Source organism: Balaenoptera acutorostrata, chromosome 10 (genome assembly GCF_949987535.1).
Source record: "Balaenoptera acutorostrata chromosome 10, mBalAcu1.1, whole genome shotgun sequence".
NCBI lineage: Eukaryota > Metazoa > Chordata > Mammalia > Artiodactyla > Balaenopteridae > Balaenoptera > Balaenoptera acutorostrata.
In genome coordinates this window covers 28842601-28869920 of record NC_080073.1, presented here as the reverse complement: position 1 = coordinate 28869920, position 27320 = coordinate 28842601, and the positions used below count along the sequence as shown (strand labels likewise).

Sequence of the window (27320 nt, the reverse complement as noted above, 5' to 3'; positions counted from 1 at the left end):
ATTGAGCAGAATTACGGGGCTAGACACCTCAGTTCTACAGGTCTGAAATGAGCGGGGAACAAAACAACAGACTCAAGAGATAGAAACAGTGGGTGGGGGGGAGTCACAGAAAGGGGACAGAGCGGCATCTTTTGGGAATTCTGATGCTGGGACAGACTCAGGGCTAGCAGTGGAATAGATGCAACAGTAAGTAACATTTGAGAGGTTTCAAAAGACAGTGAGTCTTAATTCTGTCTTGTTTTGCCCTTCTTAAACTGTAGTGACACGCCAAAATTTGCTATTTTTCTAAGAGGACGTTGACATACAATGGAAACTCTGAATACATTTTTTCCCTCTGCATTCATTATCTCTGGCCCTTATCCACAGGCCTATTGCAGACTAAATTGGATTTTGGATCACTGGTACTGAGGCACTGCAATTAATTAACAATAGAAACATAATATTTATATCCAGGCCTAACAACATCTGACATTTAAACTATTCTGCCAGTCAGGCAAATTCCATTCGACAAATTTTCATTTTAATGAACATGACAGGCCACAGTTTACATGATAGGCCAAGAAGCAGAACAGAGTTGATCTCTTGGCATGTGCTTTCAAGGCCTGGCCATGCTGCAAGAGAAACAAGCTGGGGAAACTGTCAGAATAATAGAAAGACCAGGTCCCCAGTTCCGCTCAGACAGACCGAGGATACGTGCCCCCCAACAAAGATCCTAGTATGAAACTATCCTTGTTTCCTGTGCAAGCTCAAAGTGAAACACCTACTGCCCCTTATGATCCACTGGATAATTTTTCTGTCTTTGGGCTGCTGACATTTTCTTTGGGGTACTAAAATCCCTTAGTGCTTCCTAATTAAAAAGTGATAAACGTTTTGCAAGACATCCAATAATGTGCAAAGTACACAAGAGTTGGAACTGATGCAGCTTTTTCAGTTGGCACAAGACTGGCCTTCCGTATTCTGCCAGATGGTGTATCTCAGTAAGTCCCCAATCCCTGACTCAAGTGAGGGGCACTGTCAATATGATGCTGAAGAAGAGACTTTTTAAATGCTATCTTATTTTGCATTCTACTAACACCGAAGGCCTAACATTTTTTTCTTGCTGAAACTTTCATAGTTAAAGAAGTTTTCATTTTTCTATGACTCATTATTCAAGCAGACAGAAGATGGTACACATGAGGAGAAAAATTCCATCCCCATAAGAACTGTGTAAATTTGCTGAAAACCAATATCAAAGACCAGATCTCCTAGCCTGAACTCCTATCACTCCTGTATGGATTACTGGTCTAAAGGATGCTGGGTGACACAGTGTGGATTTCTCCAAACCCATCTACACTACCCCAAAAGTGTGGATATAAAGGACAGAGATGAAGATGGAAAATGTAGAGAGAACAAGGCAGTTAGAGAGAAGCTTAAAAGATGTGAGAAACAGATAAAGTCAGCGAAAAACCAACAGCAAATTGTCAACAGGAGCCCTTCTTATTGGAAAGGCCATGTATTTCTATTTCACATATTTAAAACACTCTATCTCAGCTTTTACATCAATTTAAAAGAACTGAAATAAAGTTCCACTTTTCAAGTAAACACTTCTTTGGAATATGAATTGGGTTCCAATCTCTGCAATTGAAATAGCCACCTTCCCAGTGACTTGTTTTCAAGCAATGGCTCTGAATAGATCCAAGATGATAACTATGCTCCATGTCACTTCTAGATATGGTCACGATACTAGAACATTAAGTTCTGAAAGGATAACAGCATTTCCATTATTATAACCAGATTTAAAATCAGTAAATTTTCAGTCAAGTCGATAACATGTATGTAGAGTATGGACACACACACAGACACACAAACACAAGTTATAATAACAATCAGGTTTTTGAGTTCTTTACATGCATCCCCTCACGTATAACAAACACTATGAGATACGTACTACTATGAACCCAAATACACACTGAGGAGAGGGCGATTAGAGTTAACTGATTTCCCTAAGAGGTGAAGTCCAAGGTCACAGGCAAGTAAGTGATAGAGGTGAGGTGCAAATCCAAGCCTGCCTCCCTCCAGAGCCTGTGCTCTACACAACCGAGTGGCACATGACGGCATCTGCAAGGGAGACAGCATGAAGAAATTGATTTCTTTTGGCAATAGTCAAAATATCTTTTAAATATCAGGTATAAAGCATTTTCAGCCCACCAGATGCTTATTTAATTTTGAAAAATCAATTTTTATGAAGCTGCTCTGAGAAGTAGTTTCATGTTTGTTAATGCCTGGTTATATTCTTGAAAAAGTAGAAGCCTTACAGCAAAAACATACATTTCTTAAAGTCAGGAAGAAAAACAAGACCCTAACTAGATTGAATTGATAATGTTTGACACAACACAAATGAATAGAATCTGTAACTTTAACATGCCTTTGCAGGAGGCATGTACTAAAATGCTCATATCAAATTCAGAACACAAAAGATTTAACATGCTTATTGTTGTAAACAAAGGCATTTGGTTAAATGAAAGTTCCATCAAAGCTTAATAACCAAATTCAAGTGAACACAAAGTAAAGGGTTATATACTTTCTGCAGTTTCAGTAATAGCTAATCTAATAATGGTAAATGGAGGGTTATTGTTGATTTCCTTTGCCTCTGTTTCATGAATTAGATAAAGCAACCTGGCAGTTACAGTACTTTAGAGTTTTGTTCGACTAAGTGATTTTAAAGCTATCTCAAAATATAACAAAGTCATGACTTGAATGACTGCTGAACTGTACCTTGCTTTGCGTCACCGCATTAGTGCTTTCGACCAGTGCTACATAAAAGGCTTCCTGTGAACTAAAACTATTCTATAGAGCTCAATTTATACGTACAGGACCAACGATTTAGAAGGCAAAGTGTCACTGATACAGTATTATCTGATATTCCGTTGCACCAGGGCCAAGCTTGTAAAATATAAACTAGAAAAGCAGTCAAGTGTTATTATTTCTTCTGATCCAAAACTCAGGAACAGTAGAATTTCTCTGGTTAATGACTTTTCATAGCACATTTCCAATTTTCTACTACACTTTATTGATCTGGAATACTAAAACGGTTTTCTTCCTTGGCTAAAGAACACACCAAGCTCGTGCCCTGCATCTGGTGGGATATACCTCCAAAGGCACCATGGTGGTGGCATCTCATCAGGCAGCTGAGGGGTGGTAACATGAACCAAGGCATTTTCCTTACTGAAAGAATGTTGAATCTCAGGCCTTTTGATAAAAGGAAACACTTTGCCCTGGGAGGCTAGATACCTGCAGTTCTGAAAGCCGATGAGTTGCCCTTCACAAAAGCAGTCTGTTTTCCTGCATTTTCCCCCTGTACCCTGATACGGTTACTTTCAATTACCCTGATAGCCCAGGAAGAAAAATATCTCTCTCTCCATATTTCATTCACATAATAAGATTCTGCAAGCTGTTCTGTATGACAGATGAGGACCGTGAGCTGAAGCAACTTGTTCTGCCTGTCAGCCTCCAAGAACCCACAGCAATGAGATACAATCGTGATGACATTACTAGAGTAGAAGTGGGTCAAATACATAGTCACTTTAAAACAGAATGTCAACTGTTTTTTCTACTTCAGTAATTTGATGCAGTGGTACCCACCCCCCCCACCCCGCAAAAAAAAAAGAAAGAAAAGAGGAGGTCATTGCTATTAGCTTAGTACACACACACACACACACACACACACACACACACACACACAGAAATGCAAATATTGTTAAAATTAGCCCTTAAATGACTTTTGCAGCCTCTGACCAATCAGTCAACAAAAACTTACTAAGCATCTACTATGGGCCAAACACTGATCTAGGGAGAGTGTTGAAAACAGACACAGCCCTGCCTCATAGAGTTTACAGACTGGAGTAAAAGACAAATATTAGCAAGGTGATTGAAACTGATGTAATGAAGACTGCAAATGAAGTACAAGGGGGCTTATAAGATAAGAACTACTAGTCTTATTGGTCAGAATAACTTTCCTTGCAGAAGAGACATTTAAGCTATAGCCTCAGGTAGAAATAGTAGCCAGGTAAGGAGTGAGGGGGAGGAGTTCCAAGCAGAGGGCTTTCTCTGCAAAATGTTTCCTTTCAAAGAAACCAGGCTTCAAGATGCAGAAGGTATAATGGAGTAAATGAAGACATGGAGTCCACCCCTGGGAATTATTATCTTTTCCTTGTTTTAACCCCTAGTTTAAAAAATTGATTGAAAGAAAAAATTTTAAAGCGTTAGTATGCCTCTAGTATGCCTCAGTCCTATCTTACCACATAAAGCCAAAAGTTAGTCATAACAACATCTTGCTGATCTAAATATTAAGGTGGATTTTACTTCTTAAAAAACCTAATTTGTCTTGACTGTACTAGTTAAAACCCATGGGTTATTTTTAAAAACAAGTTTTGACAGCAGTGAAACTTGCAGCACATACAGCACCAAGAGCATAAATTTGTTCAGGGTACAAGTACGTGAAAATTAACACAAGCAGTTGGTAAATGTGATTAAAAAAAAAAAAAAAACAACTCTACCAACTTCAGGCCACAGCAGGTAGAAATTAAGAAGAAAAACGTTCTCTTCTCTAATATTTTGTCATGAAAATCCTGATTCGTTCTTGCAGAAAATTGTATTGGATCACCACTCAGGTCTCTTAAAACATACAACTTTTTTTCCATGGATTCAACAAAATGGAATGGAGAGAGAAAAGTGGATTTATTAATGAGTATGCTTGCCTTTTCTACTAAACCCCAGAATGTGACGTTTGGACCATTTTCTTTCCAAATTCAAAATCCATCCTCAGAATCCAAAATCGATAAAACTTGCATTAGCATAACTGAGGCTGTATTTGGCCCTAAAAACTCAATGACTAAGTAGGACTACTAGTATGGCAGAGTTTTCTTTTCTTTTCTTTCTTTTTTTTTTTTTTTTGTCTTTAGCTATTAATTACCAGAAATGACCTTAGCAGCTACTCTAAAATGAATACAACCTAGAGCTACTTTAAGAATTATAGTGTACAAACCATGAGCATTAATAGTCTCATTCTACCCTGTTACTTAAATCTTATCAAGAGTTCAATCTGGAAGGCATATTAAGGGGAGGACTGGCCAAATTAGCAAGTATGTACTGGACGGCAACCAGAAAGATGGGGGCTCCGAACTTCACATAAGGAACAGCTGAAGTACCTGGGGAATATTCAGCCTGGAGAAAAGCAATAAGAGACGTGAAAACTGCCTTCATAAATTCTATGGAAATTCAGTGATTAAAGCCATTTCATTTTATTGAGCACCTCCTCTGTGCAAAAGGCACTGTGCAAGGCGATGAAGATACAACATTGAGCGAATAAGCCTTAGCCTTTTACTACCATGTGGAAGAGAAAACAGACTTTCTCTGCGGCACTTCACAGGATATGGTCTAACAGGGCAGAGCACAGATTCTGGAATCAGAGTGCTAGACTCAAAGCCTGTAGTGGGCTGGATGGTGGCCTCCAAAAGATATATCTGCATCAAATCCCTGGAGCCTGCAAGTGTTACCTTATTCAGAAAAAGGGTCTTTGCAGAAGGAATTAAGTTAAGAATCTTGATTTGAGGTCATCCTGGATTATCTGGTTGGGCCCTAAGAACAATGACGTGTCCTTATAGGAGAAAGGCAGATAGAGATTTGAGAAAGAAGAGGAGAAGATACAGAGAAAGCCAAGTGAAGTAAATTATTACGGAGCCACAAGCCAAAGGATGCTTGGAGCCATCAGAAGCCGGAAGAGGCAAGGAAGGATTCTTCCCCAGAGCCTCTTGAGGGAGCATACCATACACCTGGCACTCTGTGACAATGAATTCCTTAAAAAATAAGACATAATTTCCTATGGGAGCCACCATCCCTTGGATGAGAATGGAGGGGGTTACTCTTTACCCAAACTAAAACATGAAAATACCTCACAATCACAGCTAGGGAAAAAAGACAAGCCAGTGAGTCTTCAAAGGGGATAAACCTACCTGTGCAATTCTCTCCCTTCTTGGATTCAGTATATTTCAGACACTGCCAACTACACCCTGGGAGGCTAAGTCAAAATGTGCAGCAAGCCAGGCAGTAGGTCTAGGAAATTAAGATATAGCTTCCTACTCCTATTTGTGGTGTAGCTGCAGGGCCAGAATAACATAGTTCACTTGGGCCTGGTTTTGCTGAAAAGACACAGGTCTCAAATAAAGCTAGACAGGAGACTAGATAAATAAAACTACAGAATATTCACATAATGGAACATTATACAGCAGCCTAACCAAATAAGGCAAGAATACAGAACAGTGTATATTGTGTGTTACTTTTTGTGTAAGAAAGGAAGGGAAATAATTTATATACACATTTGCCTGTGTGCATTAAAAATACTGAAAAGATGCAAACGAACCTAGTAGAAGTGGCTACCCTTAGGGAAATGGGGGCAGAGATGAGAGTATGGGGACAGGAACAGGAGGAAAACTCCACTTTATGCCTTTTGATTGTCTTGATTTTTGAATCACACAAATATATTACCAACTCAAAAAAATGTCTATTAAAAATAAAAAACTAAAACAAGGTTATAACAACTCACATGGCTGGTGGTAAGTAAAATGGTACATTTGAAGAGGGCAATTTGATGACATAAATCAAGGACTATAAAATTGGCATTTCGTTGGGCCCAGTGATTCCAATTATGAAAGGAATTTAAGGAAATAAGATTTGTGTACACACACACACACACAAAGATGTTCCATGCAGTATTATTTGTCATAGTTAATTTTTTTTTAAATCTACATGTAAAATAACAGAGATTGAGTCAAATAAATCATGAAACATTCAAACGATTGAGGGATATGCAGCTATTAAAAATTATACAATAAAATATATACTGTAAAGACCTCTCAGAGATATAGAAAAATAATATTCATAGTGTATTTTTTAAATTATTCATTAAATTTCCAGTAAAATCTTTAAACCATCTACCGGGTGCTAGGCAGTGAGATGGATGCTGATTTAAAAAGCCAGTTATGGGGCAGTACATAAATCAAAAATCCCACTTTTTTGTGGATTTATAACTAAACTAAAAGGATAAACACCAAAATGAGAGCAGTGATTACCTCTGGGTGGTAAGATTACCACTGAAATATATTTTCTATAATGAACATGTATTACTTCTGCAATAAGAGAAAAAAGCACCACTTTTTAAAATCAGGTTAACAACTCCCAGGGTCAAAAATGTGTCTTATTCATCTGTGTTTTCACACCCCAACCTGACTCCCTGAACAGAAGTATGATGCCTGCTTCACCCGCAGCCATCCTGTGACCATTAAGAAAAGGCCAAGAACGCTGTAGACACACTCTCCTTGACATCTCTGAGCTGCTGAACTAAAGCCACAGCCACCACACATTTCTAAATTTCTTATTATGTGGGAGAAATAATCCCCTATTTTTTAAAGCCACCGTAAGTCAAGTTTTCTATTATGTGCAGCTGAAAGCATTCTGAGCTGACAGAGTTAAATATCAAATAATAGGGGATATGTTAAGGCTGGTACTGGCAACCCAACATGTTTATTTTGGTCCACGAGTAGAACCTGAAGACGGATGTTGTTAACTGCTCCACCACCTTCCTGCTCCATAGTCTCTTCTCTGAAGCTCCTGGGAAACAGAGCCCAGGAGAAGCTGTTAGTGGAAATTCTAGGTGCGCAGGGGAGCACTGCCTGCAGTGAAGAAAAACTAGATAGTTACTCCTACAGCTTACCATATAACCCAGCATTTCCACTTCAGAGAATGTATCCTAAGAAAAGAATAGTGGATGTAATTATATGCAAATATTGCATATATGTAATTATATGCATATATGCAAATATTCTTCGCTAACATATACCAGAAGTAGAGGTGGGGGAAACCTAATGTTAAACAATTAGGATAGGGGCTTCCATGGTGGCACAGTGGTTAAGAATCCGCCTGACAATGCAGGGAACACGGGTTCGAGCCCTGGTCCGGGAAGATCCCACATGCTGCGGAACAACTAAGCCCATGCACCACAACTACTGAGCCTGTGCTCTAGAGCCCGCAAGCCACAACTACTGAAGCCCATGTGCCTAGAGCCCGTGCTCCTCAACAAGAGAAGCCACCGCAATGAGAAGCCCGCGCACCACAACAAAGAATAGCCCCCGCTCACTGCAGCTAGAGAAAGCCCGTGTGCAACAACGAAGACCCACCGCAGCCAAAAATTAAAATTTAAATTTAAAAATTAAAAAAAAACAATTAGGATAGGTTGCAGGTTCTAATAGTAAGAGTACTTTACAATCATTAATGACATGGGAAAATGCACCACAATACCCTGATGAGTAAAAAAAAAGGTAACAAAACTACATATAAAGTGTGATCCCAATTTAGAAAGCTAACAGAACTTAGAACTTACATATGCAATAAAAAAGGATGGAAAGGGTACACATTGAAATATTTTTTAATATTTATTTATTTATTTTGTCTGCACCAGGTCTTAGCTGTGGCACACAGACTCTTAGTTGTGGCATACAGACTTCTTAGTTGCAGCCTGCACACTTCTAGGTTGGCATGCAGGATCTAGTTCCCCAACCAGGGATCGAACCTGGGCCCCCTGCATTGGGAGCACAGTCTTACCCACTGGACCACCAGGGAAATCCCTACACTGAAATATTGATAGTGCTATACTGAGGAGATGAAATGCTAATGTTACTTTATTTTTTGAGCATTTTTGTCTTTTTTTATTTTCTAAAATGAATTTTCTTATGCAGTTGGTAAGAAAAGGATTTTTTTTTCCAAATAGCACCTTCTCATAGAATAATCCAGGACCTCTAACCAAGATGCTGGCCTCATGGACAGCAACTCTGTCTACTATCTGCCTGCAGATCCAATGGAGTTAACAAGAAACAATTTATTTTTGTGTTTTAAAAATAGACTGATGCCAACAGCTGCAAGCTAAGTTACAGAAAAAGATAAAGAAATCTTGTTTCCAAGTGAATTTGCATTATATAAATGCAATGTTTTAATTCCATAAATATAGTTTTGATGCTGCCAATTTGAGAAAAATATTGATGTTTCCTTAAATAAGTCTATTCCATATTGAAATTCATTCCCTTACATGAAATGGAATGATCTTGGAAACAATAGGAATAATGTTAATTTGTTATGTCATTGGTAAAAAGCAAGTCTATTTATATCCTTGTCTTGATCCATCAGACTTCATTAATACAGAAAGAGTAGCCACCAAGCAGGTTTGACTTCTTGACCACCTGAGGACATCAGCTAGTAGAGCTTAAGCTCTCTCCCATGTCATATGACATGCATCCGTATCCCAGCACCACCACTTGCCAGCTGGGTGTCCTTAAGCACATACTTAACCTCTCTGTGTTTCAGTTTTCTCATCTGTAAACAGGGATAATAAGAGTATCCACCCCCTGGAGTTGCTGTGAGGATGAAATGAGAGAATCCCCACAAAGCTCTTAGTTTAGTGCCTGGCCTATAGTAACCTGATAAAAAATAAGGTCTCTTATAACTAGGTCTCTTCTAACTAATATATCTCTTCTGTATGTGGAGATACAGCATGGACCTGGAACATTAGATTCTTCTCTTTTTTTACTTTTAGCAAAATAAATTTTATTTATTATAAGGTAAAATATATAATAGCTTAAATCAAATGGCAACACATAGACTTTAGGAAAAAAAAATCTCTTGCCTCATTTCTTCCTACTTTCCACTTGTCATCCCCAGAAGTATCTATGTTCCACTGTTTTAGTTGTCCTCTATTTTTCCATTTCTCCACTGTAGCTATATTGCATTTTTTCCCAGTTTTATTGAGAAATAATTGACATACATCACTGTATAAATTTAAGGTGTACAGCATGATGGTTTGATTTACATATATTGTGAAATGATTACCATAAATAGGTTTAGTTAATATCCATCATCTCATAAAGATACAATAAAAAGAAAAGAAAAAACAAATTTCTCCTTGTGATGAGAACTCTTAGTATCTACTCTCTTAACAACTTTCCCATATATGACACAGCTGTGCTAACTATAATCATCATGTTGTACATTACAACCCTAATACTTATTTATCGTATAATTGAAGTTTGTACATTTTGATAACCAGAAATCTGATCTTTTTCTATGAGTTTGGTGTAGGTTTGCAGCAGGGGGAGGGGAATGCTTTTTTTTTTTTTCTTTTTACACATTCCACATATAAGTGACATCATATAGTACTTATCTTTCTCTGTCTGACTTATTTCACTTAGCATGCCTTCAAGGTCCATCCATGTTGTCACAAATGGTAGAATTTCCTCATTTTTTATGGCTGAATAATATTCCATTGTATGTATAAATACCAAAATTTCTTTAACCACTCATCCATCAATGGACACTTAGGTCTTGGCTATTATAAATAATGCTGCTATGAAAACAGGGATGCCGATATCTTTTCCAATTAGTGTTTTTGTTTCCTATATATATACATGGAACATTTGATGTTAAAGAGACTCCAGCATCCAGGTTTAAGAACTCATGTTGGATACAGATATTTGACTTTCAATTATAGATTTGACATTATTTATTTACTGTTCCCTATGATAAATGAGATGCTTAGGGAAAATGTTGGGTCTTTTAGACAACTGAGAAATCTGCTTCAGCATGTGTATTAGAGATGGTAACTGCCCCCAGTCACCTTGTCTTATCTAGTTCTTTACTTTATTTAAGGTATTGTGACTAATTAAAAAAAAAAAAGATAGCTAAAATCATTGCTAGTGTGTATTTGGTGCTTATTATATACCAGGAAGCACCCCATGCACTTTCATGTATTATCTCATTTAATCCTCACAATTAACCAGTGAGGTAGATTCTCTTATTATCTCCATTTTTTAGAAAAGGAAACTGAATCACAAAGAGACAGAAAAGTACTGAGTCAAGATATAAACATAATATATAACAGTAACAAAATAATAATAATAATAACAAAATGGCAGCATCATTAAATCCCTGTGATGTGTCAAACAGCACTGGATGCTTTCCAAACATCATCTCTTGTGCTTACAACAACCTTCTACTATTCCCATCTAGTGGATGAGAAAACTGAGTACTTAAGTAAATTAGCTAAGGCAAGATATAGGTCTGTTTGGCCCTGAAGCCTGCCTCGCCAGGCAAATGCCCTTGTGCAGAGGGTAAGGGGAAAGGCTTTTCAGATCCCTGAAGCTCTCCACTTGGTCATAGCCTGTTGGAGAGCACATGACTTCAGAATTATCAGATCCAAGTCCCTCACTTGACAGATGTGGAAAGGGAGGCCCAGAGAGAAGACAGGACATTCATCAGGCAGTGAAAGAGCCAGAACTAAAACCCCGGTCTCTCGACTCCCAGGACTGCGTTCTTGTGGTGACACGGTGAGGCCCTCTCACACTGAGTCAGCCATCTCAGATGCTGAAAGAAGGAAGGGAGAGCCTGACAGCTGCAGGGTGATGGTGCCAGCCTGTCATCTCTCCCTCTGCTCCCTCCTGACCCTGGGGGATGCCGTACATGCTTCCGGGCACATTCAGAACTAGGAAGAATAGAGAAGCTTGGTGGAAAGAATCCACAGCAGAGGCAGAAAGCACCCAGTGCCCTTTCATAATCTACCCAGAGCCAATTTCCAATATGATTCTCCTAAAATAGATGGAGATCAATGGAGAAGGAGGTTGGCTCAGGCACATGTGGGTCTCTTTTATAGACACAAAACACAACAGAGCCCAGGTCTTTGAATCAGCAAATCCCTTGAATCTTTTCTGACTAAATGCACATCTTTCCTAGTTTGTGTACTGGATAAAAATAAACTGTCGTATAGAGAAATCTTTAAAATAGTTTAGGAGATATTGAATTAAAATTCATTTAGTATTATGCAATCCTTGAAATACAACAGTTGTTTACTCTGCTTTGATTTCTAAGCTTTCCTTTGATGACAAATATTAATATTTATCATTTTTCTGATGTTGGACTAATGAGAATCTTAAGTGTTTATGAGAGGCATTTAAATATTCCAGTATGATAGATGTGTTTGTTTTCTGAGTTATATTCCTTTGTATTTAACATCAACGAGCATTTACTTTTTTGTGCTGAATCCTGGGTTGTTGTTCACCAGTGTTTTCAGAAAACTTCATATGGCCAGAACTGCTAGCCTCTACATTTATTTCATGGCCAAATATGAGATTTCCCCAAATAACACAATACTATGAGAAAGATCTAGCTGTGATCTTCAAACTGAAAACTGGCACACGTATAACTACTTGCCAGCAAGTAGACAGAGCAACATAACAGGTTTAATGACACTGACCACAGGGAATATTTATTGAGCACTGACCACTCATCAGGCACTGTGCAAGGCAGGCTTTACATCAACAGTCTCACTAAATCCTCACAATAACTCTAAGAGTTAAGTAGTAGTATCATCTTTGTTTTACAGAAAAACAAGATGCAGAGAGGTTGAGTACTTTGCTCATGATTACACGGCTAATGAGAAGCAAAGCCAGCAGTCAGTGCTCAGCGCCAGACAGCAGCCCCCTCTCTCTACTCCCTCCCTATGAGCCCCTTCTTGACTCCCCAGCATCTGAAAGTTCCTATTAGCTATATGACATTAATGACCCATCTGCACGGAGCAGCAGCCTCAGGACGACCCAGACTTCAGGTCTTGATGGCAACGAGGAGACAAAACTCATTCTGTCTATCACAGGCCTGGGGATAGGACAAATAAGGTCCCTGCCTTTGGGGAGCAAACTTTCTCGAGAGGGAAAATAGACAATATTAATGCAATAAACAAGGCATTATCTCCAATAAACAGAGGAAATGGGTTGCTGTACATGTTCAGAGAAATGGTAAGAGGGCTGAGGTCTGCGATCTTCTGTAGATTTCACTTACCTATACTCCCCATGCAACCAGGACTCGGCTAACCAAAGAAGTAATAGAGGATGGCCTAGAAGTAGTGTGGTAAAGTGCAAGGTGTTGTGCAAAGTGCAACACCGAATTCTAAGTAAGGGATATGACATGGACCACTTACCCCACACAGGGACCACATGCTCGGGAGACAGCATGAGCAAAATTGCCACTATTCCTGCCTTCATAGAGCTTACAGTTGAGAGGGAAGAGAGGCATTGATCAAAAATTAGAGATGAAATAAAAGCTATAAAAAAGTATGAGGATATTTCTCCAAAGAAGACAATACAGATGGCCAACAGGTACATGAAAAGATGCTCCACACTGCTAATTATCAATGTTAGAGAAATGCAAATCAAAACTATAATGAGGTATCACCTCACATCAGTCAGAATGGCCATCATCAAAAAGTCTACAAACAAACGCTAGAGAGGGTGTAGAGAAAAGGGAACCCTCCTACACTGTTGGTGGGAATGTAAGTTGGTGCAGCCACTATGGAGAACAGTATGGAGGTTCCTTAAAAAACTAAAAATAGTCACCATATGATCCAGCAATTCCACTCCTGGGCATATATCTGAACAAACATATAATTCAAAAAGATACAAGCACCTCTATTTTCATAGCAGCACTATTCACAATAGCCAGGACATGGAAACAACCTAAATGTCCATTGACAGAAAAATGGTTAAAGAAGGTATGACACATATATACAATAGAATATTACTCAGCCATAAGAAAGAATGAAATAATGCCACTTGCAGCAATATGGATGGAACCAGAGATTATCATACTAAGTGAAGGAAATCAGAAAGAGAAAGACAAATACCATATGATATCACTTATATGTGGAATCTAAAGTATGACACAAATGAAATTCTATGAAATAGAAACAGACTCACAGACACAGAGAACAGACTTGTGGTTGCCAAGGGGGAAGTGGGATGGGAGAGGGATGGAGTGGGAGTTTGGGGTTAGCAGATGCAAACTATAATATATAGAATGGATAAACAACAAGGTCCTACTGTATAGCGCAGGGGAAACTATATTCAGTATTCTGTGATAAACCATAATGGAAAAGAATATTAAAAAAAGAATGTATATATATGTATAACTGAATCACTCTGCTGTACAGCAGAAGTTAACACAACATTGTAAATCAACTATATTTCAATTAAAAAAAAAACAAAAACAGAATGGCAACATAGTAGAAGCCACAAAGAACTAGAACCTTGCTATTCCAAGTGTGACCCATCTTTCACATCTGCATCATCCGGGAGCTAGCCAGAAATGCAGAAGCTTCTGGTCAAACCACCCTTGCATATAATCCCAGCCAGACCCTGACCCGTAAGAGTTGGACCCAGCTGTTTCATCTGCACTAGGAAGCCAAATGCAGCTAATTCTTCTGGGCCAGGGAGATGTTGGTCTGTTGCCTTGTGGAAGTTCAAGAGACTACGGGAAGCTTTCTGTCCTGCATATAGGGGCCAAGAGAGGTCCTCAGCTGTAGATTTATCTGTGGCCACTGGCTGCTGAAGCTTCCTGTCCTTGCTTTTACCCCCTCAGCTGGCAGAACCCAGCAACTGGGATTTCAAACTGCAGTGGCCACCTGTTGCTTTTGTATCCCCAGTATCACTTCCCCACTTATGAAGGTATCGGCACCTCTCATTAGTCAGGCCTCTCTGTGTACAGAGCCATGTAAGCTGTGTCCAGCACAACTCCAGAGGGCACCATTCACATACATATTTGTGAAACAAAAAACAAAAACCTTCCCTTTCCCTCCACCCAACCATCTTCTTGTTGTTATACCTCTTCCATACCCTCCACATTTGTCATGCGTGCATTTTTCCCTGCTCTCCTGCAGATCACAACCTCTTCCCTCACTAGGTTCATTCCTGGGAGAGGTTGGACAGAGACTGCCAGTGCTTCAGGGTTGAGAAAAACAACCTTATTCCAGCAGGTTCCTCTGCCTGTCCTCGGGCCTCCAAGCACATACACAGACTCCAGCTTCTAGGTATCACTCAAGCATCTCCTGGCACAACCACGCAAGTACTGTCCTGCAGTAAATGTGGAGACAGCAGTGAGGATTTTTTTTATTTTTTCAGAACTGAATACATGCAAAGGAGCCTTCAAGTCCTGCAAAAAATAAAAATTTTGTCCATATCACATACTACAAACTTCAGTGATTAAATGACTGTAGACCATACTCTCCTCCAACCTATGCTCAACTAAAATACGCATGCATTAAACCTCATGAGGAAGCACTGATACTTCCACATTATCTGTGATGGGTTTTAGCTCCAATAGCTGTGAGCCTGAGAAACTGCAAAATACATTGAATTTTCATGGAAACCTGATTGTTGATAAAAAGAGGTAAATCCATAATGAGCAACACTAATAAACACATAAAAAGATTCAGAAAGAGTCTTTAAGTTCCAGAATACTGTCAACGAGCGCCTTTTGTGAACCTCTTAACCAGTTTCTCAATTTTTTTTCTATGCCTACTTATTTATCATTACAAGAAAACCTTGGCATACATGCAAATTCCCCCAAAATATGTAATTTTTAAACTGTATTAAACCCGCCAGCAAAAACACTTTTCCCAGTCTTTCTCTTTTTCTCTCTATTAAGTCAACACAGTAGAAAAATAAAACTACTACATTGTGAAATGACCTTCTAGTGAGCAGAGAAGCTTAGGAAATGCTGAAAAAGGAAACTGAGGTAGAGGGTAATATAAATTCAGGCCAAGAATCCTCCTGAAAACTGGATATAAAGTTCTAAATATAAATATTCAAGGGTGTGGCCAAGACGGCAGAGTAGGAAGACCTGAACTCATCTCCTCCTACAGACACATCAAAATTATAACTACTTACGGAGCAACTACTTATGAGAACAACCTGAAGACTAGCAAGAAAGATTTTCCACAACTAAAGATATAAGAAGGAGTGACAATGAGAGGGTAGGAGGGGTGGAGGTGGAGATGCAGTCCCGTCTAGACCCACACTCCTGGGTGGGCAACCCACATATAGGAGGATAATCACAATTGTAGAGGTTCTCTTCAAGGAGCGACCTAGAGATTATCATACTAAGTGAAGTAAGTCAGTAAGTGAAGTAAGTCATATGATATCACTTATATGTGGAATCTAAAAAATGATACAAATAAACTTATTTATAGAACAGACACAGACTCACAGACATAGAGAACAAACTTATGCTTACCAAAAGGAAGAAGTGGGGGGAAGGGATGAATTAGGAGTTTGGGATTAATAGATACACACTACTATATATAAAATAGATAAACGACAAGGTCCTACTGTATAGCACAGGGAACTATATTCAATATCTTGTAATAACATATAATGGAAAAGAATCTAAATATACATATATGTGTGTGTGTGTGTGTGTATATATATATGTATATATCTAACTCAGCTGTACTCACTTTGCTGTACAGCTGAAGGTGACACAAAATTGTAAATCAACTATAGTTCAATTTTTTTTTTTTTTGGCTGTGTCGGGTCTTAGTTGTAGCACGCAGGATCTTCATTTGAGGCATGCAAGATCTTTCATTGCGGTGTGTGCGCGAACTTCTCTCTAGTTGTGGCGCACGGGTTCCAGAGCACGTGGGCTCTGTAGTTTGAGGCACACAGGCTCTCTAGTTGGGGGATGCAAGCTCAGTAGTTGTGGCGCCTGGGCTTAGTTGTCCTGCAGCATGTGGGATCTTAGTTCCCTAACCAGGGATTGAACCCGCATCTCATGCATTGTAAGGCAGATTCTTTACCACTGGACCACCAGGGAAGTACCCCTGACCAGGGATTGAACACAGGCCACCGCAGTGAAAGCACTGAGTTCTAACCACTGGTTGCCAGGGAATTCCCAACTATACTTCAATTTAAAAAAAGATACTAGGGAGCTAATTTGCCTGCTACAGCAATAATTATCCCCAAGCTTAGCACCATTATTTCAAGCACCCAACACAATGTCTGCCACATAATATGTACTCAATAAACACTTATCAGTGATTGAATTAATTTAAAAAAAAAATTTTTACAGATAAGCAAAAGCTAAAAGAGTTTACCACCACTAAACAAGCTTCTCTAAGTGGAAAAGAAAAGACTACAACTAGAAATATGAAAATAATGAATAGGAAAATCTCATTGGTGAAGTTACAGTAAAGGTAGTAATTAGATCAACCACTTACAAAGCCAGTATGAAGGTTAAAAGACAAAAGTAGTTAAATCATCTATTTCCACAATAAGTAGTTAAGCGATACACAAAACAAAAAGATGTAAAATATGATGTCAAAACATTAAATGAAAAATCTCATATAAACAATCTAACTTAAAGGAACTAGAAAAAGAACAAACAAAACCCAAAGTTAGTAGAAGAAAAGAAATAATAAAGATCAGAGCAAAAGATAAATGAAATAGAGCCTAAATACAACAATAGAAAAGATCAATGAAACTGAGAGCTGATTCTTTGAAAAGATAAACAAACTTGATCAACTTTTAGCCAGATTCATCAAGAAAAAAAGAGAAAAGCTCAAATAAATAAAATCAGTTACAGCCAACACCACAGAAATACAAAGGATAAGAGATTGCTATGGGGACTTCCCTGGTGGTCCAGTGGTTAAGAATCCACCTTCCAATGCAGGGGATGCAGGTCTGATCCCTAAGGGAACTAAGGATCCAATATGCCGCGGGACAAGTAAGCCCATGCGCTCTAGACCCCGTGTGCTGCAACTACTGACCCTGCGTGCCCTGGAGCCCATGTGCCACAGCTGGGGAGAAGCCCACACACTGCAACAAAGAGCCCGTGCACCGCAACAAAAGATCTCACATGCTGCAACAAAGATCCCACGTGCCACAACTAAGACCTGATGCAGCCAAATAAATAAATAAATATTTTTTTAAAAAAAGAGATTACTATGAACAATTATACACTAATAAAATGGGCAACTATAAGAAGTGGATAAATTCCTAGAAAAATATAATCTCCCAAGACTAAATCAGGGAAAAATAGAAAATATGAACACACCAATTAATTGAATCTAATTTTAAAAAAACTGCCAACAAACAAAAGTCCAAGACCAGACAGCTTCAAAGTTGAATTCTACCAAACATTTAAAGAAGAGTTATTACCTAACCTTCTCAAACTATTCCAAAATTGAAGAGGATAGAACACTTCTGAACCCATTCTATAAGACTGGCATCACCTTGATACCAAAATCAAAGACACCACACACAAAAAAGAAAATTACAGGCCAATACCACTGATGAACATAGATGCAAAAATTCTCAACAAAATATTAGCAAATCAAATTCAATAATATATTAAAAGGATCATACACCATGATCAAGAGGGATTTATCCCAGGGATGCAAGGATAGCTTAACATCCACAATTCAATGTGATACATACACCATATTAACAAATTGAAGAATAAAAGTAATATGATTATCACAAGTTTGTGAAAAAGCTTTTGACAAAATTCAACATCCATTTATGGCCAAAATTCTCAACAAAATGAGAATAGAGGGAACGTACCTCAACATAATAAAAGCCATATATGACAAACCTACAGCCAACATCATACTCAGTGGTGAAAAGCTGAAAGCATTTCCTCTAAAATCAGGAACATGACAAGGATATCCACTCTCACCAGTTTTATTCAACAAATTATTGGAAGTCCTAGCCAGAACAATAAGACAATATAAATAAATAAATAAATGGAATCTAATTGGAAAGCAATAAATAAAACTGTCACTGTTTGCAGATTTCATTATATTTATGTATATAAAATACATATAATACCTAATTATATATGTGTGTGTGTATATATATATATATATATATATATATATATATTTTTTTTTTTTTTGGTAAGCATGTATATTCCTAAAGAACCCACCAAAAACTATTAGAACTGAAAAATGAATTTGGTAAAGCTGCGGGATACAAAATTAATACATGGAAATCTGCTGCGTTTCTATACCCTAACAGTGAAGTATCAGAGAAGTTAAGAAAACAATCCCATTTATAATTTCATCAAAAAGAATAAAACACCTAGGAATAAATCTAACCAAAGAAGTAAAAGACTTAGAAAACTACAAGACACTGATGAAAGAAATTGAAGATGACACAAACAAATGGAAAGATATACCACGCTTATGGATTGGAAGAATTAATATCATTAAAATCACCATACTACCCAAGGCAAATCTACAGATTCAATGCAATCTCTATCAACTGGAACAAATAATTCTAAAGCATGTAAGGAAATACAAGAGACCCTGAATAGCCAAAATGATCTTTAGAAAGAAGAACAAATCACACTCCCTGATTTCAAACTATACTAGAAAGCTACAGTAATCAAAACAGTATGGTAGTAGCACAAAAACAGACACATAGATCAATGGAACAGAATAGAGAGCTCAGAAATAAACCAACACACTTATGGTCAGTTAATCTACAACAAAGGAGGCAAGAATATACAATGGAGAAAAGACAGTCTCTTCAACAAGTGGTGCTGGGAAAACTGGACAGCTACATGCAATAGAATCAGACTGAACTACTTTCTCATACCATATAGAAAAGTAAACTCAAAATGGATTACAGACTTTAATGTAAGATTTGAAACCATAAAAATCCTGGAAGAAAACAGAGGCAATACACTCTTCGACATTGGTCTTAGAAATATTTTTTTTAGATGTCTCCTCAGGCAAGGGAAACATTAAAAAAAATAATAAACAAATGGGACTACATCAATCTAAAAAGCTTTTGCACAGTGAAGGAAACTATCAACAACATGAAAAGGCAGCCTACTGAATGGGAGAAGATATTTACAAACCATATATCTGATAAGGGGTTAATGTCCCAAATATACAAAGAATTTATGCAACTCAACATCAAAAACAACAACAACAACAACAAACCAACCCATTAACAAATGGGCAGAGGACCTGAATTGACATTTTTCCAAAGAAAGCATACAGAGAGCCAAGAGACACATGAAAAGACACTCAACATCACTAATCATCAGGGAAATGCATATAAAAACAACATGAGATACCACCTCACACCTGTCAGAATGGCTATCATCAAAAAGACATCAAATAAAAAAAAAATTAAAAAAAAAAAGACATCAAATAACAAGTGTTGGAGAGGATGAGGAGAAAAGGGAACCCTCATGCATTGTCAGTGGTATTGTAAATTGGTGCAGCCACTATGGAAACAGTATGGAGGTTCCTCAAAACATTAAAAAATAGAACTGCCTTACGATCCAGCAATTTCATTTCTGGGAATTTACCCAAAGAAAACAAAAACACAAATTTGAAAAGATATATGTACTCCAGTGTTCATTGCAACATTATTTACAGTAGCCAAGATATGGAAGCAACCTACGTGTCCACTGATAGATGAATGGATAAAGAAGATGTGATACACACACACACACACACACACACACACACACACACACACACACACACACTGGAATATTACTCAGCCATAAAAAATGAAATCTTGCCATTTTCAACAATATGGGTGCATCTAGAAGATATGCTAAATATGCTAAGTGAAATAAGGCAGAGATAGATAAATCCTGCATTATCTCACTTATATGTGGAATAGAAAAAACAAAACAAGCAAGCAAACAAAACAAAACAGAAAAACAGACTCATAGATACAGAAAACAAATATGTGGTTGCCAGAAGGCAGATGGGTGAGGGGGTCAGCAAAATAGGTGAAGGGGATTAAAAGGTACAAACCTCCAGCCATATGAGAAATAAGTCACAAGGATGTAATAAACAGCATAAGGAATATGGTCAATAATATTGCAATAACTTTGTATGTGGACAAATGGTTAGTCGACTTATCTTGGTGATCATTTCATAATGGATGAAAATATCAAGTAATTATGCAGTACACCTGAAACTATCATAATAGTGTATGTCAGCTATATTTCAATAAAAAATAGAAATTACTTTCATGAAGAAAATATATATATATTCAGATACAACATAAGAATACACATTTTCTATGGAGGAAAAAAATTTTAAAGGAAAGGGGTCCTATATATTATGGATAATCCAGAAAATTAAAGGCATTTAATCAAATTAGCTTAATTGTTCCACCCTAAAATGGTAGATGGAAGTAATTTTAAAGAAAAAAAAGACAGAAAGAAACCAACCCATCTTTATAATTGGCAGCCTCTCTGGAAGTGGTTCCTTTTAAACTACTGAATTAGAATGTAAGAATGTTACTAGTAAAAATGGGTTGTATTTTATCTGAACAATAGTTTAAGCCTTTTCAATAACATGGCCACAGCTCATGAAAACATGTAAGTCAGTTTCTTTTGAACATGGTTTTCATGGGTTAATAACTTTTTTTTTAGCTCTGAGGAATGGAACAAACTAAATACCAGAAAGAGAAAAGCAGTCTGAAACTCAACATTAAGGAGAATCCTGACTAGGGTAAGCACAGCTAGAGATAAAAAGGGTTAAAACGGGGATGTTCTAGTAAGTAATCTCAAAGGTAACCCAGGGCACAACCTACAGTTAGTTCATCAGATTCCAAGAGAGATTTGTGACTAGGCTTATTATCTTTTTCACTCCCAAAGACTTCAGCTACTTTCCAGATATTTCATTCCCCACCCAGGCCCTTAGACTGTACTTGATTTATTTTGTGATGTTATGTTTTTTAAAATCAATGGTTCTCAATCCTAGATGCACTTCATTATAACCTGGGAAACTTAAAAAAGAAATTATCAACGCCTGCCTCCCCTCCTGCACTCTGATTTAATTTATCTGGATGGGACCAGCCCCAGGTGATTCTAACTTGCAACAAGGGTTGAGAATCACTGGTTGGAGAACAATCCAAACAGGTTAAAATTATGTAAAGAAGGAGGCACTATATTTGGGCTAAATAAATTTACAAGGCAAGGCAAGGTGCCTCAAGTTCCTGCAATCACATATAAGATGGTACTTTCAGGATCCCAGATTTTTTTCCATCAAATTAAGAGACTCAATTGCTGAGAGAAATCTATTTGCCCATAATGTTCAAAGTTTTACAAAGTTCAGCACTTCACCTCTGAGACAGAAGCAAAAACAGTAGAATTAAAGGTAATCTATTCCACCTAGTATTCAAAATGTGATAAACAAGGAAATGTGGAGCAGGGTGCATAATATTATGATTTTTACTAATAACCATAAGAGTAAAATCAAAGCTACCATTTACTGAGTGCCAATTACTGTATTAAGCACAGTAACCCTTTCCAAGGGTGACCCCATTGAAAATTTAAAACATGATTAAAGCAATAGAAATTATTACCCCCCTTTCACAGATAATAAGGAAATTGAGGCTCAAAGAAATTACCTCACTTTCCCCAGAGTCACACAGCAAATAAGAGGAAAAACCAAGATTAGAATCCAGGTCTTCTGCTCTCTAGAGTCCATTCTCTTAATCACCATTATATCTGACCTAGAACACTGAAGAGTCTCCTAAGTACTTGCTACGCAAAGTATAGTCCATAGACCAGCAGCATCAGCCTGTTAGAAACAGTGAATCTCTGGCCCATTCCAGATCTGCTCCACATTTTAAGATCAGCGGGAGATTCATATACACATTAAAGTTAAAGAAACGCAGGACTATCTGGTTTTCCCACATTATTACTTCTCACAAATTCATCATCCATACTGCATCCAAAGTCTTTAAAAAACAAATCCAATAATTTTATTTCTCCACTTAAGACTTTTAAATGGTTCCACAAATACCCTTGGAATAAAGTCCAAAATTCTTTTACCATACAGATAACTGGACTCTGCATAATATCACCCATGCCTGCCTCTGCAGCCTTATCTCTCCCACCTCCCCCATTCAGTGATTTGTATAACCCAAGCACAAAGACTTTTCTGCTCATCAAATCCCAACACACTCTACCTTCCTTGCTTCTTTCCTTCAAGTTCTTCCCTGCTTAGAATATACCACAACCCACCACCGTGACCACCTCCATGTCAGCCACATTCAAGGCTGTATCTCCAATGCATAACAGTGCAGTGCCTGGCACAGAGCTAGGAGCAGGATAAATGTGCTCAATAAATACATGCTTAAGACAACTCGACTGAGGGCCTCAACTGTTTCCTTCGTTCATCTGCTCTTTGCTCTTGCTATGATCCTCATTTCATTTCTCCTTCCCTGTCCCCGGCATCACCCCTCTTCTGTAACTCACCTCTCTATCAGTAACCTCATGGCTACTGAAGTTGTCACCTTTAGAAAGAAGCACTGCCGTGTCCACATAGCCACTGCCCCGGGATTACTCACCAGCTGGATGACAACTGCTTCACTTTAACCCTGAGGCTCCTGGGATAGGCCCAGCCCTTTCAGAAGTGGAGAGAAGGCCCTACTGACTGCTTTTCAACCCAAGATTTAATATATAGACGAAACCAGAGATCAGGGACCTCTCAGCAGTCAATGCAGAGCCAAAAGCTTCACTATCTCTCTGCCTACACAAGACAGTTTCACTGAGCTGACAAGATGGATTATCAAGAGTTGCAGTTAACTTCATAGTTTACATGCGATGGCCAAGCTTTCTACTCTAAGAAAACAAATGGCAGATCCTTTTATAAAACAGACATCTGCCTCCAGTTTAAATCCTGAGTAAATATATTTTCATATACACGTTTACATTAATAATGACAAAAATGAGATCTATTCATCTATTAAATGCAAGCTATTGAGCACCTGACACGCTCAAAGCTTTAAACACACTATCTTATTTAACCTTTATCGTCACTTTATGCGGTAGAATGCTTAGTATCCTTGTTTTACAGAAGAGGAAACCAAGGGCTTAGTAACATGCCTAAGAGGCAGGGCTGGGATTTGAGTCATAGGCCTTCAGACTACCACTCTCTATTGCTTCTCTATGTTTTGCTATTTGGATCACTTTCTCATCTTAGAAGTCACAGACCTGGACATTCCCAAAGCAACAGTCCCTCAGAGGATGACCTCAAAAGCTGAGATTTTTCTCTGCAATGTAGACAGTGAAAGTAACCTGCTACAGCTTGTATTTCAAAACTGCCTTTCTGCATTAAAAGAGAAAACTGAGATTCAGCGGGGAAATGTGGGAATAGAGCTCAAAGGTGCTTATGAATGCAATTCCACAAATACTTTTTCCGTGTCTACTAGTGGTCAGGCACTTTGCTGGAAGCAGACTGATCAGACTGTCATTTAGGAGAGTGCTGGTGGGACAGAGGGTGACCAGGAGAACATCTCCCATAGTGACTATCTCAGGAACGTTTAGCCAGTAATTTATAAAACTGCTACTTTATTATCTAATTATGTAGAAATCATCTTTCACACACAAGAGGTGAGAGTAATCTGCTTTATTATCTGTGAATACATAATTGAAAGAGCCAATGTGTCTTCTAAAACGAAAGTTTTATATAATTCAAACAACTCATGTGTTCATTTATGTTACCCTATATTAGAGGGTTAGATTTTAACATATGTGAATGCAAACACAATGTCAGATTTTGTTCTCGTGTCTTACAGGACAAAAGAGAAAAGAGTATTGGGAGCCAAGACAAGACTAATTCCCAAAATACAAATGGAACATACTGAAGCTGCATGTACATTAAAAGAAAGATAGCTGCGTGTACACAGAAACATTTCCTAAAGCATTCCACCAAACATGTACAGGAATAAGGCAAGGACAAGGATACTAAAAGAAAGCATGAGCCTGAAAGGTCACATACAGGACTATGAGGCCTCCAGAACCCTGCCTCCTTGCAGAAACAGAATGCTTCTGACATAAGGGCATGAGATGAAGGCTTTGAATCATGTTGTACCTCAATTCCCTAATTTTTAAAATGAAAAAGTTAGATTAGATGATTTATAAGGTCCTTCTAGCCCTAACCCATTAGCTACTTTTCATCCATGAGGCCCTGTACCTGAAGAGAGATGAGCTATATGTTCAGAAAACATTTGTTGAATTCATGAAATATTACAACCTTACCAATAATAAGAAAAGAGACTTTACAACAATTGGTCCTGGTCTGTGGCCTAGAAAGAACAAATTAGGAGAGAAACCATTATCTAAACAGCTTCACATATGGCGTCCCTGCTAGCTGTCTGCTGGTAGAATGAAAATAACCCTGGACTTGGAAACAAGACGTTTGGGTCTAGTCTCATCCCTGACACAGACCAGCTGTGTGACCTTGGGCAAACTGCTTCACCACCTGCACCAGTTTCCTCATCTCTAAAATAAAGGTATTATAAAACTCTATATAGCTAACATTCGTGGAACCTCTACTATATACCAGGAACTGTTCCAAGATCTTTGCCTTAGATTTAAATGATCTCAAAGGTTTTTGCAGCACTATCGTTCAGTGTTTAACTACAGAGGCAACATGGTATAGTGGAAAGATTCCAAATTCCGTACTCAGAAAGCTCGGGCTCCCTCCACCTCCATAAGATAGAGTCTTTTTCTAAGCAGAGTCTGTCAAGCAGACTGGGTTACAATCTCGGTAGTTCTATTCACTAGCTTAGTTAACTTCGACACGTTGCTTAACTTTCCTATTTCCTAGCCTTAGTTTTCTAATATGGAAAATGCATATGAAAATGGCTATTTCTCTCATATAGCTCTTGAGAGGTTTAAACTATAACTAAATGTAATATCTATTTATTTATAAAACATATATTACATTTTATTACTAGGTGTGTGACCGTGTACAAATCGTCTTCTCAAGTTTTTTTCTTATCTACAAATGAGAGATACAGTATTAAGAGACAGTGTGAACATGCTCTGTAAACTGTTGAGTGTTAGCACTGTTTGAAAGCATGCATAATTCCTTTCTAAGATACTTAGAAAAGCGTATACAATAAACCCCCACGTAGTACTTGGAAGAGCGTATACAATCAAACACAACAAAAACACATTTTTCTAAACATATTTCACTACACCCGGCTCGCAGCTAGTGGACGCAGGGCAGGCAGCCAAGAACGCAGGGCCATATGGAATTTGTAGTTCCGAATCAAGGGGCTGCTCCAAAGGACTGCTGGAAGTGAGACTTCAACTCCCAGGAAACACCTCGCCAAGCCAAATGACACGCTGGGAGGTGGAGTACCAGCCCTCCGGGAAACTAGAGGCGGGACTACAACTCCCAGAAGCCTCCGCTGCCCGGGCCGCCGGCGGTAAGATGGAGCCAGAAAATGGAGAGTTCAGGTACAGGACCTTAACAGGTGCGAGTCGGGGCCGCTTTCGGTAGTCCCGGACGCAGCAAGGGTCAGGGCCTTTCTAACATGACCACTGGCTGTATTCTATGCTGATCCCAAGCACAGTTCTGAGAGACGCACAATAATAAAGGAGTAAGTTTGCACGTGGCAAACTTTCACAAGCAAGACTTCATCTAGATTTCAGCTCCTGGCAGCTCCTTGGGCCACTTGGGCAGGGAGCGTTAAGTTCTTTTTTCCCCGGTAAGCACTGTGAGTGGCTGGTCATACCGCAGAGGCAGAATTTGATCCTAGAGAGGAAGCTGCAAATCCAGCTCCAGTTCCACTAACCGGCCTTTTTCTCCCACATGAACACAACTTAAAAATCCCCGCATGTTTTCATATAAAAACTACATTAAGCTATAAAATAGATGTAAGGAAATCCAACAGAGTACTTATTTCTCCCACCATAATGAATTATTTTTTGTGTCTTTTCAATACCAAATGTAAAATTCTCTCCCAAAATATTGCCTTCCCCGTGTCCTGCTTAGCTCCTCTCCTGGACATTTGTTCAAACCCTCCTCCCTGCTCCTGCGGAACCCAGAGCTGTATGTTTAACACACATCTGTTGGGGCAGAGAGTCCTGCTACTTGACAATAAAACTGAAAAAAATCCAGAAGCGGCCAGTGCCAACTACACTACCAGAGCCAGAAGCTGGGGCGTCCCTGGAACCGCTGGCATGCCCCCATGCCTCAGTTTACCCACTTACAAAATGCGGCGGAGGAGGGGCGGGTTAGGGTTAGGGCCGGTGCTCAGGAACTGGCCGTGAGAAGGTTCGGTGAGGTGGGAGGGTCCTCCCGACAGACCCCCCACTACCTCCCAACGAGCTGCGTGGACCCAGTCAGTCCCCGCTCCACTGGACCGCCGGAGTAATGACCAGACGCGCGCGGAAACCCGGATCTGCGCCACAGAAACACTGGTCGACTTGGGCTTGCCCCCGCCCCTACCTTCCAAGATCTTGGCAGCTGGGAAGTGAAAGGCAGAGGGAGAGAGCACGGCGCAGAAGCAGCTCCTGGGCGTGTGCCCACGGGAGTGGCTGCCTGAGGGGCCCGGGAGCAGAGGGCAAAAAGTCCCTCCACTGGACGGAGCGGAGGAAGGACTACAACTCCCAAACGGCCCCGCGGCGGGGAAAGG

The 27320-nt window shown here is 38.9% G+C and overlaps 1 protein-coding gene across 13 annotated transcripts in view; it reads right to left on the bottom strand.

The window, feature by feature from the left end:
* Positions 1–27275, bottom strand: part of FHIT (fragile histidine triad diadenosine triphosphatase) — a 1493627-nt gene extending 1466352 nt beyond the window's left edge. For 11 of the 13 annotated variants that reach the window (XM_057555632.1, XM_057555631.1, XM_057555633.1 and 8 more), the window contains exon 1: positions 27134–27275. The gene's annotated coding sequence lies outside the window, so the exon portion shown is untranslated. The other 2 variants (XM_057555626.1, XM_057555629.1) reach the window with 1 other exon arrangement.
* Positions 27276–27320: the final 45 nt, after the last annotated feature.